The sequence below is a fragment of the Ahaetulla prasina genome, chromosome 1 (assembly GCF_028640845.1).
Source record: "Ahaetulla prasina isolate Xishuangbanna chromosome 1, ASM2864084v1, whole genome shotgun sequence".
Lineage (NCBI taxonomy): Eukaryota > Metazoa > Chordata > Lepidosauria > Squamata > Colubridae > Ahaetulla > Ahaetulla prasina.
In genome coordinates, this window is record NC_080539.1 from 373,653,788 (window position 1) to 373,669,212 (window position 15,425).

Below are 15,425 nucleotides of genomic sequence, written 5' to 3' on the forward strand. Positions count from 1 at the left end.
GCGTGGGAGGCATCTTCCTTTACTGGATCGTGGGGGTCCGGAGGGGCTAGACAGGGCGGGAGCCGTTCCTGGGTGGGGGGCGACTTTCCCTTTTTCTTTCTTTCCCCCTCCCCCCCCCGTTTAAATCCCTCCCACTTCGGCAGCTCCCCATTGGTTGGTTCATAGGCAGCCCTTCCCCAGGGGTTGGCCACCTCTGCCTGTCACTCACCTCTTCTTCTCTCTCTCCCCCCCCCCCCCGCAGCTAAACTTCGCCTTGAGTTTGAATCGGGCTGTTGCGAGTGTCTGGCTCGGTGGGCGGGTGTGTGTCTTTGTGTGTGTGTGTGTGTGTTTTTGTGTGCGCGGACGCACACACACACCCCGAGAGCGTTGCGAGAGCATCGGGTTTCAACTTTGGACCGAAGCGACGGTGTGGTTTTCCCGTCCGAGAAGCGGCCAGCCGCGAGAACCACGGAACGAGAAGAAAGGAAGAACGAGAAGGAAAGGAAGAAAGTGGGAAAGGGAAGGGAAGGGAAGAAGGGAAGGGAAGAAAGAAAAGGGAAGAGAGTAGAAAAGGGAAGGAGGAAAGAATAGGAAAGAAGGAAGAAGGAAAGGAAAGAAAGAAAGAAAGAGAAGGGAAGGAAAAAAGTAGAAAAGGGAAGGAACGAAAAGAAGGGAAGAAAGAGAAGGAAAGAAAGTAGGAAAGGAAAGGAAAGGAAAGGAAGGAGAAGTAGGAGAAACGCAAAGGATCCCTTGATCCACCCCAGCCAACTTGGGCAAAATCAAGCAAGGCTTCCGAAAGATCCTTAGATCCTTTGCACGGATTTTGCGAAGGGTTCCGCCAGATCCGGAGCGTCTCTAAAGGAAGGAAGCCTCCCGCGATCGGCTCCGTCTGAATGCAGAAAAGCAGGTAAGGAAGGCTGGAAGGGAAGGAGAGCGGGCAGGGTAGCTTTTGGGGGGTGAACCCAAGCCAAACCCCATTTTTAACGGGGTGCTGATCTCCCCCACCCCATCCCCCACCCCCGGGTTCCTGGGTTCTGCATGCCGGGTTGATCCAAGGAGAGATTTCTGGCAAACAAGGCTTTTGAACTTTTCGATCTTCGCCAAAGATAATAATAATGTAGTCTCGGATTTACCGACCACTAATTTCTGTCCTTAAGCAAGACCGTTGTTCGGTGTGTTTTGCCCCTGCGAATGATGCCACCGGTGTGTTTGTTTCCCTCTGGCTTACTGGTCGTTTATAGGTCGCTAAGGGAGACTGCTGTTAAGTGAGTTTTGTCCCATCTTACGACTGTTCTTGCCGTGCTTGTTAAGTGAATCACTGCCAATGTTAAGTTAGGGACACGGTTGTTAAGTGAATCTGGCTTGCCCTATTGACGTGGCTCGTCAGAAGGTCGCAAAAAGGGGGTATGTGGGACCCCCGGGACGAGACGACCGTCGTAAATGTGAGTCGGTGACCAAGGATCTGAATTTTGATCATGTAACCACGGGGCGGTTGCAACGGTCATAAATGGGAAAAACGGTCCTAAGTCACTTTTTTCAGTGCCGTTTCGAACGGTCACTAAGCGAACTATTGTAAGTCGAGGACTAGCTGTATTTATGACGGCTACAGCGTTCCAGAGTGAGAGGATTGTCATTCGCAACCTCCCCAGCCGGTTTCCAATAAGCCAAGCCAACGTTGGATGCCAAATTCACTTAACGACCATATGGTTCACTTAACAACCCCAGAGATTCACTTAACAACCATGGCAAAAAGGTGGCCAAAATGGGTGAAAACTGCTTATTTAGCAACAGAAATTCAGGTTCCAGGCGTGGTCGTAAGTCGAGGACCACCTGAAGTGCATTTGGCTTCAGCTGTTCTCAGGAAGGAGGGATAAAAATCTTGGAACAAAATCAAGGACTTGTGAATACACCTAGTCCTCGCTTTACGACCACCAGGGAGCCCAACGTTTCTGTTGTTAAGCGAGACCTTGGTTAAGTGAATTTCCCCCCCCGCTATACGACCTACCTTGCCACCGTTGTTAAGCGACTCACTGCCGTTGATAAGTTATTCGCATGGTTGTTATGTGAATCCGGCTTTCCCGTGGACTTGCCAAGTCAGAAGGTCGCAAAAGAGGGTCACGTGCCCCGCAGGATGCTGTGGCCGTCATAAATATGAGTCAGCCAAGCGTCCGAATTTTGATCACGTGACTGCGGGGATTCTGCAACGGTCGTAGGTGTGAAAAACGGTCATAAGTCACTTTTTTTTCCAGTTATTTGACTTATATAATAATAACAGTAACAGCGTTGGAAGGGACCTTAGCGGTCATCTAGTCCAACCCCCTGCCCACGCAGGAAGCCTGTACTAAGGGTTCGAACCGCCGAACTGCCGACCTTTTCTGACCGACAGAGCTCAATGTCTTAGCCACTGAGCCACCTCGAACGGTCCCTAAACGAACTGCCGTAAGTGTGCATCGTTTGAGAGTCCTGATTAATGGTCCTTTCGCCAGCCTCACTCTTCCTCCTCCCTCTGCCCCCGACCTTCGACTGCATGGATGTCCAGACCCCTCATCCCCAGCAAGAAATGGGAACCGTAGTTGAATCTTTCGGATGGGAACCAACAACCTCGGTCAAAATCTTCTTTGCAACGTATGTTGTCAGGAAAAAAACCGCTTGGAGTTTTTCTCCAAGCGGGAAACGGAGAGAAAGAATATCAGCAAAACAATAAAACCGCAGCAGGATTAAAACTTGTTAAAACACGCACCAAATTCTTGGAACGGAGGGTCACGGATCAAAAGTAGACGCCCTTTGGATATGAATTCTCTCGCAGCCTGGAAAGACGAGGGGGCTGTTCCAACGAACCACAATCAGTCAGAACAGAGCTGGAAGGGAACCTCTGAGGTCTTCTAGTCCAGCCCCCTGCTCAAGGAGGAGATCCTATTCCATTCCAGACAAACGGCTGTCCGGTCTTTCCTTAAAAACCTCTAGTGACGGAGTACCCACAGCTTCCGGTGGCAAGCTGTTCCGCTGGTTAATTGTCCTCACTGTTAGGAAGTTTCTCCTGAATTCCAGATTGCTCCTCTCCTTGATTAGTTTCCATCCATTGCTTCTTATCCTGCCTTCGGGTGCTTTGGAGAATAATTTGTCTTCCTCTTCTTTGGGGCAGCCCCTCAAATGCTGCAAGGCTGCTATCATGTTAAAGACTACTTCAGCTTTAATTACAATAATACTAGAGCAACCAATAGATTTAAACTTAATGTCAACCGCTTTAATCTAGATTGCAGAAAATATGACTTCTGTAACAGAATCATCAGTGCTTGGAATACTTTACCTGACTCTGTGGTCTCTTCCCATAATCCTAAAAGCTTTAACCAAAAACTTTCTACTATTGACCTCACCCCATTCCTAAGAGGACCATAAGGGGCGTGCATAAGCGCACAAACGTGCCTACCGTTCCTGTCCTATTGTTTTTCTTTTCTTCTTCCTATATATATGCTTATACCTCCTTATATTTACCCATATATGTGTTTATATGTGGGGGTCCCCACCCTCTGGAACGAACTTCCCCCAGGACTCCGCCAACTTCCTGACCTTCGAACCTTTCACCGCGAGCTTAAGACACATCTATTTATTTGCGCAGGACTGGACTAGATTTTAAATTCGAATTGGTTTTAATGGGGATTTTATTATTTGTATTGTCATTTTTAATTATTCGGCCATCTGTAATAAGTTTTTTAATGGACGTTTTATTTTGTATTTATATGTATATTTTTATCTGGCTGTGAACCGCCCTGAGTCCCTAGGGAGGTAGGGCGGTATAAAAATACAATAAATAAATAAATAAATAAATAAATAAATAAATAAATAAATAAATAAATAAATAAATAAATATACTATATAATCTTTTTGTATGATACCTATATATATTGTTGTGACAAAATAAATAAAATAAATAAAAAATAAATGTCACCCCGAATCCTTCTTTTCTCTAGATTAGCCATTCCCAATTCCTGCAAATGTTCTTCATATGTTTTAGTCTCCAGGCCCTTAATCATTTCCTAACAGAATAGAACAACAGAGTGGAAGGGATCTTGAAGATCTTCTAGTCCAACCCCCTGCTCAAGGGGGGGATCCTATTCCATTCCAGACAAACGGCTGTCCAGTCTTTCCTTAAAAACCTCCAGTGATGAAGTACCCACAGCTTCCGGTGGCAAGCTGTTCCACTGGTTAATTGTCCTCACTGTTAGGAAATTTCTCCTTAATTCCAGGTTGCTCCTCTCCTTGATTAGTTTCCATCCGTTGTTTCTTGTCCTGGCTTCAGGTGCTTTGGAAAATAAATTGACCCCCCCCCTTCTCTTCGTGGCAGCCTCTCAAAGACTAGAACACTGGTATCATGTCAATCAATCAATCGATTAGAATAGACCCAGAAGGGACCTCGGAGGTCTTCTAGTCCAACCCGCTGCTCAAGCAGGAGACCCTGTACCATGTCAGACAAATGGCCATCCAATCCAGTTCCCCTTTGCTTTGGAAAATAAATTCACCCCTCTCCTCTTTGTGGCAGCCCCTCAAATATTGGAAGACCGCTATCATGTCACCCCCACCCACCCCGCCCCAGTCCTTCCTTTCTCTAGACCGGGCAAACCCAAATCCTGCAACCGTTCTCCATATGTTAGTATCTCCACGCCTTTAATCGTCTTCGTTGCTCTTCTTTGCACTTTTTCCAAAGTCTCAATATTGTTTTTGTCAGGTGGGGACCAAAACTGGAGGCGGCATTCCAGGTGTGGCCTTCTTAAGGCTTTATAAAGCGGTGCTAAGACTTCCTGTGATTTTAATAATAATAATAATAACAGAGTTGGAAGGGACCTTGGAGGTCTTCTAGTCCAACCCCCTGCCCAGGCAGGAAACCCTACACCATTTCAGACAAATGGTTATCCAGCATCTTCTTAAAAACTTCCAATGTTGGAGCATTCACAAGTTCTGGAGGCAAGTCGTTCCACTTATTAATTGTTCTAACTGTCAGGAAATTTCTCCTTAGTTCTAAGTTGCTTCTTTCCTTGATCAGTTTCCACCCATTGCTTCTTGTTCTACCCTCAGGTGCTTTGGAGAATAGTTTGACTCCCTCTTCTTTGTGGCAGCCCCTGAGATATTGGAACATAGCTATCATGTCTCCCCTAGTCCTTCTTTTTATTAAACTAGACATACCCAGTTCCTGCAACCGTTCTTCATATGTTTTAGCCTCCAGTCCCCTAATCATCCTGGTTGCTCTTCTCTGCACTCTTTCTAGAGTCTCAGCATCTTTTTTACATCGTGGCAACCAAAATTGAATGCAATATTCCACGTGTGGCCTTACCAAGGCCTTATAAAGTGGTATTAACACTTCACGTGATCTTGATTCTATCCCTCTGTTGATGCAGCCCAGAACTGTGTTGGCTTTTTTGGCTGCTGCTGCGCAGAGCTGGCTCAGGATCATCACACGTTGCCAAATATTTACTGGAAAAAGCCACCAGGCTGCGCCTACGGTCATTCTCCCTTTCTTTCTGAAGGCGCGAGTCGGGCAGTTCCAAATCCATGACGGGTTGTCCTTGACTTACGGCCGCCATGGGGACAGTTTGTCGTTAAGCGAGACATCGTGTTACCGTGACTTGAGACCTTCCCTGTTGGTTTGCCCAATTGATTTTGCTCTACGGAAGCCGGCTGGGAAGTTTGCAAATGAAGTGGCCCCGGGGAAGGTAACTAATGCCAGAGCACCTATATTTTCGTCACATGATCGTGGTGACAAGTCAGGTCATAAAGTGAGGCGGCTTGCAACCGTTTAGTGACCATCTGAAGCGACCACGGCACTGGAAAAAAGCAACTTACGACCATTTTTCTGACCAACAACGGTTGAAGCTTCCCCTCGATTGAAATTCATCCGCTTAGCAACTGACTCATATTGTGCCCGGGGTTGCGCGAACCCCCTTTGGTGACCTTCTGATCAGCAAAATCCACGAGGGGGGTGGGAGGGAAGCCAGATTCATTTAACAACCGGGTTACGAGCTTCACGACAGCGGTGATTCGCTTAACGACGGCGGCAGGATGGGTCGTAAAATGAGGCTTAACCACCGTCTGGCTTAGGACACGTTGGGTTCAGTTGTGGTCGTACATCGAGCAACTCGCTAACTGTCTTGCGTAGCCGTGGAAATTTTAGCCTCCGTTGTGGTCGTAAGTCAAGAACTGCCTGAGAGGCAGAATGCTCTTAGGGTCTCCGCAGATTAGAGGGGTGGAGGGGCTTAGCTGCCATGGGCAGCCCGGTGGTGTTTTAGCCACAATGAGGGTTGCTCAGGGGCTAATTATGCGTAGGTAAAGGTCCCCCTCGCACATACGTGCTAGTCGTTCCTGACTCTAGGGGGCGGTGCGCATCTCCGTTTCAAAGCCAAAGAACCAGCGCTGCCCGAAGACGTCTCCGTGGTCATGTGACCGGCATGACTCAACGCCAAAGGCGCACGGAACGCTGTTCCCTTCCCACCAAAGGTGGTCCCTATTTTTCTACTTGCATTTTTTTTACCTGCTTTCGAACTGCTAGGTTGGCAGAAGCTGGGACAAGTCACGGGAGCTCACCCCGTTACACGGCAGCACTCGGGATTTGAACCGCTGAACTGCCGATCTTTCGATCGACAAGCTCAGCGTCTTAGCCCCTGAGCCACCGCCTCCCCAATTATGCGTCCCTCGACGCAAATGCAGATAGTCCTTGACTTACAGCGGTTCGTTTAGTGACCGTTCAAAATTAGAACGGCACTGAAAAGAAAGGGGCCACGACTGTTTACGATCGTTGAAGCATTCCCATGATCAAAATTCGGCCACTTGGCAATTGACCCATATTTATGACGGTCGCAGCGTCACGACGGGTCACGTGATCCCCTTTTGGGGCCCTTCCGATGAGCAAAGTCAATGGGAGGGGGGGGAACACGCGATTCACTTAACGAACGTGTGACTAACTTAAAAGCGGCAGCGCTTTGCTTAACAACGGCGGCAAGGAAGGTCGTAAAATGGGAAAAGGTTCGCTGAGCAAACGTCTCGCTTAGCTTGGCGGTTCTTGACTTACGACTGTTCTGTTTAGTGACCCTTCAAAGCTACAGCAGCACAGGAGGGGGGAGGGACTGCAACCGTTGTTCACACTTATGACGGTTGCCGCATTTCCATGATCAGGTGGTCAAAATTTAGACGCTTGGCAATCACAGGTAGTCCTCAACGTATGACCAAATTTCTGTTGCTAGGTGAACCATTTGGTGAGTTGTGCCCCATTCTGTGACCTTTCTTGCCACCGTCCATAAGTGAAGCACTGCGCTTGCTAAATGAGTAACGCGGTTGTTAAGTGAAGCTTACTCCCCTGCAAACTTGGCTTGTCAGATGGTCGCAAAAGTTGATCACATGACCCCAGGACGCTGTGACCGTCATAAATACGAGTCAGTTGCCAAGCGCCTGAATTTTGATCGCGCGACCACGAGGGATGCAGCGACGGTCATAAGCGTGGAAAACGGTCGTAAGTCACTTCTTTCAGGGATGTGGTAAATCCGAACGGTCACTAAATGAGCCGTTGTAAGTCAAGGACTCCCTGTAGTCCATATTTATGATCCTTACAGTTCTTGGGGAGGGTCATGTGATCCCCTTTTGCGACCTTCTGACAAGCAAAGTCAACGGGAAAGCCAGATTCATTTAACAGCTGTTTTCCTCACTTACAACTGCAGTGATTCACTTAACATCCCGGGGGTGGTGGTCACGTGATCAAAATTCAGACGCTTGGAAACTGGCATGGACTTATGACAGCTGTAGCCCGTGATCCCCTTTTGCGACCTTCTGACAAGCAAAGTCAACGGGAAAGCCAGATTCATTTAACAGCTGTTTTCCTCACTTACAACTGCAGTGATTCACTTAACATCCCGGGGGTGGTGGTCACGTGATCAAAATTCAGACGCTTGGAAACTGGCATGGACTTATGACAGCTGTAGCCCCGTGAACCCCTTTTGCGAACTTCCGATCCGCGAAGTTCACGGGGAAGCCGGATGCGTTGAACCACGTTGTTACGAGCTTCACAAGGGCGGTGATTCGCTTAGCAACGGCGGCAAGAAAAGGTCGTACGGTGGGGCAAAACTCCCTTAACAAATGTCTCGCTCAGCAATGTACATTATTGTGGCCGTAAACAGAAGACTACCTGCACTCCAAGGATGGTCTTACTAGACTGCGGAGGGGAGATTTTTTGCGTTTCCCCCCACAGATAGTATTGAGCCTGGTTCGGACCGGTTCGCTCGAACCGGTAGCAGAAATCAGATTAGGCACATTTTTGAGGCCAGCCGCATGCGCGGAAGGCCAAGCACATGTGCGAAAGGCAGGCATGCACACAAACTGGGCATGCACGCGCACGGCGAACCGGTAGTAAGATAATCTGAAACCCAACTCTGGTTCCCCTCCCCTCCCCTGAGGACAAATTCCTAGTTAGGTGGAATCCGGCTTCGGAGAAGTTGCGACCGGACACACAACCACAACCGGCAAAACCACCTGGCATCTCCACCCTTGCAAATAAGGGTGGAGGAGAAAAATCAAAAGTTTGCCCACACGGCGTTTTAGGGTGCTCGTATAATTTTTTTAGGCGTGCCGTTCCATAGAGCCGCAATTAAAAAGATGAAGAGTGATATATATGTATATATATATAACAAACACAAGCGAACAATAATTAGAAGTTAATGAAAATGTCGTTTGAAGACCATTTGACGGCCGTCTCCAGGAGGGCCTTCCACCAGGTTCGCCTGGTTCGGCAGTTGCGCCCCTTCCTTGATCGGGATGCCTTATGCACGGTCACTCACGCGAAATTGATATTTTAACTTTGTATATTGTTCTTTGTTGGTTTTATTCTGCCTGTACACCGCCCTGAGTCCTTCGGGAGAAGGGCGGTATAAAAATCAAATAAATAAATAAAATAAATAAATAAATAAATAAAATGAATCGAGGCAGAAGGATCGTCGGAAGGAAGTCCTGGACTTACGACCGTTCGTGCAGCGATTCTTGGACGTTCCGGCGGTTCTGAGGAGAAGGGACTTCCGACTGTTTTTCACACTTATGACTGTGGCTGGTGGGGGGGAGGGAGGTGCCAGGTAACCCCATTTTGCGACCTTCTGGCCAGCAAAGTCTGTGGGAGAAACCAGGTTCGCTTAACAGCTGCATGACTAAGGTAACGACGGCAGCCGTTCGTTCGACTGTGGTGGCCAGAAACGTCGTAAAATGAGTCCCAACTCAGATCTAACAACAGACTCCCGTAGCCAGCAGAAATTTTGGGTTCAATTGGGGTCGTAAGTCAAGGACTACCTGTAGAACTTACTAAATGAATGCGAAAGAATCGTAATGGATGGACAGACGGATGGGTGGGTGGGTGGATGACAAATAGATAGATAGATAGATAGATAGATAGATAGATAGATAGATAGATAGATAGATAGAAGATAGATAGATAGATAGATAGATAGATAGATAGATAGATAGAAGATAGATAGATAGATAGATAGATAGATAGATAGATAGATAGATAGATAGATAGATAGATGATAGATAGATAGATAGATAGATAGATAGATAGATAGATAGATAGATAGATAGATGAGAGATAGATAATATAAGACAGACAGACAGACAGACAGATGATAGACAGACAGATAGATAATATAGAGAAAGGCAGACAGATAGATAGGCAGTAATAGATAGCTATTGTAGATAGACAGAATAGATAGATAGAATGATAGATTATAGATAAATAATAGGTAGGTAGGTAGGTAGGTAGGTAGGTAGGTAGGTAGGTAGGTAGGTAGGTAGGGAGAGAGAGAGAGAGAGAGAGAGAGATTAAAGATGATAGATATTTATTTATTTATTTATTTATTATTTAAACTTATATACCACCCTATCTCCCAAAGGACTCAGGGCGGTTTACAGGCATATAAAAACATCAATATACAAATTAAAATAATCATTAAAAGACTTATTCTAATGCCAATAATTAATAATACCAATTAATAAAAATAAAAATATAAATATTAAAATCAATTTAAAACCCCTCTAAATTTAAAAATCTAAGCCAGTCCTGCACAGATGAATAAATGAGTCTTGAGCTCGCGACGGAAGGTTCGAAGATCTGGAAGTTGACGGAGTCCTGGGGGGAGTTCGTTCCAGAGGGCGGGAGCCCCCACAGAGAAGGCCCTTCCCCTGGGCGTCGCCAGACGACACTGCCTAGCTGACGGCACCCTGATAGATAGATAGATAGATAGATAGATAGATAGATAGATAGATAGATAGATAGATAGATAGATAGATAGATAGATAGATAGATAGATAGATAGAATGATAATTATAGATAAATGATAGGTAGGTAGGTAGGTAGGTAGGTAGGTAGGTAGGTAGGTAGGTAGGTAGATAGATAGATAGATAGATAGATAGATAGATAGATAGATAGATAGATAGATAGATAGATAGATAGATAGATTAAAGATGATGGATGGATGGATGGATGGATAGATAGATAGATAGATAGATAGATAGATAGATAGATAGATAGATAGATAGATAGATAGACAGACAGATGATGGATGGATGGATGGATGGACGGACAAATGAATGAATATTACTACTTTCTTTCTGGACCCCAGCTGAACAGTCCAACCGGCCAGTAATTCCTGCTTCGGACAGTGATCAGAACCTTAGATAAGGAGGCCTTGAAGCCCATGTTCCCCTTTGCTCTCCCAGAGGTAGACTGCTCCTGATTCTGGAGGCTTTTTTTTTTTTTATCATCAAGAGGGAGAGCAAGCGATCTCTCTCTTCTCCGTGAAACTTAATAACCGAAAGAAGAAGAGCCCAGGCTGAATGAGATTTGCATTCTCTTTTTGAGCAGCAGAAAAACCTAGCGCAGGCCACTTCCAGAAGTTTCAGACTACAATACCCATAAATCCCACAAACTTGGCCCTGCTGGCTGGGACTGGTTGGAGTTCAAGTTGGAATTGAAAGTCACTGGGAAAAAGCACCAGCTGTTCTTCCCGCCCTAGAGGTCACTTCTGTTCTTTCATTTATTAAATGCAATTTTCATTTAATTTATTGAATGTAATTTATCCAACTTCTGGATAAGAGTAAAATCTTCCCGTAATGATGGATGGCGGTGAAAATCTTCCATTTGGGGACTTTTATTAAATATCCAATTTTTGGAGGATGGGGGTGAAAATCCTCCAATTGGGGACTTTTATTAAATATCCATTTTTTGGAGGATGTGGGGAGAGAATAAGCTAAGAGACCCCCAGGAGAGAAGCTTGTGGAATAAGGGGTGGAGCCTGGTGAATGAGGAGGCGTGGCCTGGCCAATGAACAGTTCTTTATTGTTAGAGCCCCTCCCACTCCAATGGTCTCATAACCCACCCACCCTGCTAGGTGAGTAAAAGGTCTGTGAGATGGGGGGAGGAGCTTTGTAAAGATGGGGAGGAGCTAATGGCAAACATGTTTGGCTACGGATCCGCCCGCTATGGTCTGGCTCCTCCCCTGAGATTCGGATGCAATAAATTTAATAAATGAACGATAAGCCATTGGTGAAATGTAAAATTTGTTACTACTGATTCTGTGGGTGTGGCTTAGTGGGGGGGGGTAATGTGACTGGATGGGCATGGCCAGCTTTTTTTTTTCCCTTTTAAAAGCATTTTTTCTACAACCTCTTCAGCCGAAGAAGTTGTAAAAAATGCTTTTGAAAGTCTGTGTCGATCCCAGCTGAGTTGCCTGATCATCAGAGGTTTTTCTTTTCTTTTAAAAGCATTTTTTTTTTGCCTTTAAAAGAAAAAAAGCCTCGGACGATCAGGCAACTCAGCTGGGATCGTCAGAGGAGCCTTTTAAAAGCATTTTTTCTACAACCTCTTCGGCCGAAGAGGTTGTAGAAAAAATGCTTTTAAAGGGTTCTGGTGATCCCAGCTGAGCTGCGTGATCATCAGAGATTGCTGGTGTTGTTGTTTTACTTTTAAAAGCATTTTTTTGGCTGAAGAAAAAAAATGCTTTTAAAAGTTAAAAAAAAAAACTCTGATGATCGCACGCCTCAGCTGGGCATGGAGGCGGCAGGGATTTTTGCTACCAGTTCTCCAAACCACCCATTGCCATCGCTACCGGATCGGGCGATCCGGTTTGAACCGGGAACATTTCACCCCTGCGATAAATGACGTTTAATTCTAATGCTTTTGTATGGATGGATTTTTTTTGTATATGTGTGTATAATTTTAAGCTGCCAAGAGTCACTCCAGCAAGTGACACAGGTGGCATGTAAATTTAATGAACAATTTGTTTAATAAATTTCGGACACCGCAACCCAGTAGAAAAGTTAACAGAATTTCAGATCAAGTTGTGAAGCTTCCTCAACCTTAAAACAGTGTTTTTTCTACCTTGGCGAGGGGAAGAATGGGTGGACTTCCAACACCCAGAATTCCCCAGCCAGCTATGCATGGCTGGCTGGGGAATTCTGGGCGTTGAAGTCCACCCATTCTTCCCCTCGCCAAGATTGGAAAACGCTACCCTATAAATTGCTTTCGGACCCCTCCGAGTTCTCTTCTTCCTCCCCCAGGCTGGCCTGTAAATTATTAAGAGGCTTTTTTTTCTAAGCCTCCATGAAAAATTCATTCCGTCGCTGGGGCCATGCTGCAGGGTTTAGGTTTCCCAGGGACCAGAGGGGGGGGGGCGGTAAAGAGATTGTTTTGCAAAAACTTGGAGAAAGCAATCGATGTGCAAAACTCACAAGGGTGGAATTAGGGAAAGGGAGGCGAGGAGATGGGATGGAAGGAAGAGAAAGAACAAAACAGATTTGCGGGTCTTTGCTAAAGGTTCAGCTGTCCAATGCTACACAGAGAAAGAGAGAGGGAGGAGAGGGAGGGGAGAGAGAGGGGGGAGGGAGAGAGAGAGAAATTGTAGATAGGGAGAAGATGTACCGTATATACTCGAGTATAAGCCGAGTTTTTCAGCACGTTTTTTGTGCTGAAAAACGTCCCCTCGGCTTATACTCGGGTCTATACGGCTTATACTCGAGTTTTGTTTTTTAAGCCTCGGCTTATACTCAGTATATACGGCTTATACTCGAGTTTTGTTTTCTTTTTCACATTTTACCGGAGCGCGAGGAAGCCCTGCGGTGCAGTGAGAGGCGGGCGGGGGCCGCCAGCCTTCTCAGCTGAGGGAGGAGGTTTCAAGGTGTGTCCACCTCGATACTGAGTCAGTTTACCCCAGTTTTTGGGGTAAAATTGGGGACCTCGGCTTATACTCGGATCGGCTTATATTCGAGTATATACGGTAGGTAGGTAGGTAGAGATAGCTAGAGATAGCTAGTGAGAGAAAGAAAGAGAGAGAGAGAAATAGAGAGAGAGACAGAGAGACAGAGATGATAGATTGATCGATTGATCGATAGAGAGGTAGATTAGATAGAGAAAGAGAGAGAGAGAGAGAGAGAGATACATAGAGATGATAGATTGATCAATTGGTTGATAGAGATAGGTAGATTAGAGAGAGAGAGAGAGAAATAGATAGATCGATAGATCAATAGATAGATAGATAGATAGATAGATAGATAGATAGATAGATAGATAGATAGATAGATAGATAGATAGATAGACAGAGACAGACAGACAGACAGACAGATATAGATCGATAGGTAGGTAGATTAGATAGAGAGAGAGATAGAGATAGAAATAGATAAATAGAGATAGAGATAGCTATAGATAGATAGATAGATAGATAGATAGATAGATAGATAGATAGATAGATAGATAGATATAGGTAGATTAGATAGATAGATAGATAGATAGATAGAGATAGATAAATTGAGATAGATAGAGCTGTAGATTAGATAGAGATGGAGTAGAGATAGATAAAGAGAGAGAGAGAGACAGAGCGATAGATAGATAGATAGATAGATAGATAGATAGATAGATAGATAGATAGATGGATGGATGGATGGATGGATGGATGGATGGATGGATGGATGGATGGATGGATGGATGGATGGATGGAGAGAGAGAGAGAGAGTGGGAGATGGATAGATAGATAGATAGATAGATAGATAGATAGATAGATAGATAGACAGACAGACAGATAAAGATAGATAATCCCCTTTCCTTTCCTTTCCTTTCCTTTCCTTTCTTCCAATAACTAAGGGGCTGCCCCAAAGAAGAAGGGGTCAGCGTATTCTCACAATCACCTGAAGAAGCAACCTGGAATGAAGGAGAAATTTCCTAACAGTGAGGACAATTGACCACCAGAAGCTGTGGCTACTCCATCGCTGAAGATGTTCAAAAAGAGACTTGACAGCCACTTGTCTGAAATGTCATAGGGTCTCCTGGTCGAGCAAGGGGTTGGACTAGAAGGCCTCTGAGGTCCCTTCCAACTCTGTTGTTCTGAGTTGCGTCGATGCTTTGGCAAGAAAGCAGCCTAGATACCCGGCTGAATTCTGACCAAGTAGTCTGACCAAGACCGCTATAATTATCGGGTGGTTCAGATCCGAGCAGCATCTGAGTGCTGGGAATTGGGTTTGTTTGCTTGTCTTTAAGCATGTAATTATCGAACGGATTCCATGCTGAGTCAAGTTGATTGCCGGTTTGAGGAACCCTCTGCGGGTTTGGATCCTTGCTGAGCTGGGTGAGCTCATCAGATCATGGTTTCTGTTTCACGGAACGCGGGCTGACCACCACGCGCATCCCTCGGGAATTGAAAACATAGGTCGGCTTCTCCTTGAAAGGCGATCTCTAAGCCCTGGTGGCGCGGTGGTCAGAATTGCAGCCTAATTCTGCCCTCTGTCAGCAGTTCGATCCTGACGGGCTCAAGGTGGACTCAGCCATCCGTCCTTCCGAGGTCGGTAAAATGAGGACCCAGATTTATTTATTTATTTATTTATTTATTCACATTTTTATACCGCCCTTCTCCGAAGACTCAGCGCTGTTGCTATTATCTATCTATCTATCTATCTATCTATCTATCATCTATCTTATCTGTATATATCTAAATATCTATCTATCATCTGTCTGTCTGTCTATCTATCTATCTGTATCTGTCTATATCTATCTATCACATGTCTGTCTATCTGTCTATCTATCTATCTATCTATCTAAATGCTTAGAGAGGACTGTAAAGCACTGTGCAAGAGTATATAAGTTAGTGCTATTGCTATTATCTATCTATCTATCTATCTATCTATCTATCTATCTATCTATTATCTATCTATCTATCTATCTATCTATCTAAATGCTTAGAGAGGACTGTAAAGCACTGTGCAACAGTATATAAGTAAGTGCTATTGCTATTATCTATCTATCTATCTATCTATCTATCTATCTATCTATCTATCTATTATCTATCTATCATCTGTCTGACTATCTATCTATCTATCTATCATCTGTCTGACTATCTATCTATCTATTATCTATCTATCATCTGTCTGACTATCTATCTATC

General features: G+C 45.1%; 1 protein-coding gene across 1 annotated transcript in view; it reads left to right on the plus strand.

The window, feature by feature from the left end:
* Positions 1-248: 248 nt before the first annotated feature.
* Positions 249-15,425, plus strand: part of TNFAIP8L1 (TNF alpha induced protein 8 like 1) — a 37,699-nt gene continuing 22,522 nt past the window's right edge. Inside the window, exon 1 of the mRNA XM_058163648.1 lies at positions 249-886. The gene's annotated coding sequence lies outside the window, so the exon portion shown is untranslated. The remainder of the gene's footprint in view (positions 887-15,425) is intronic.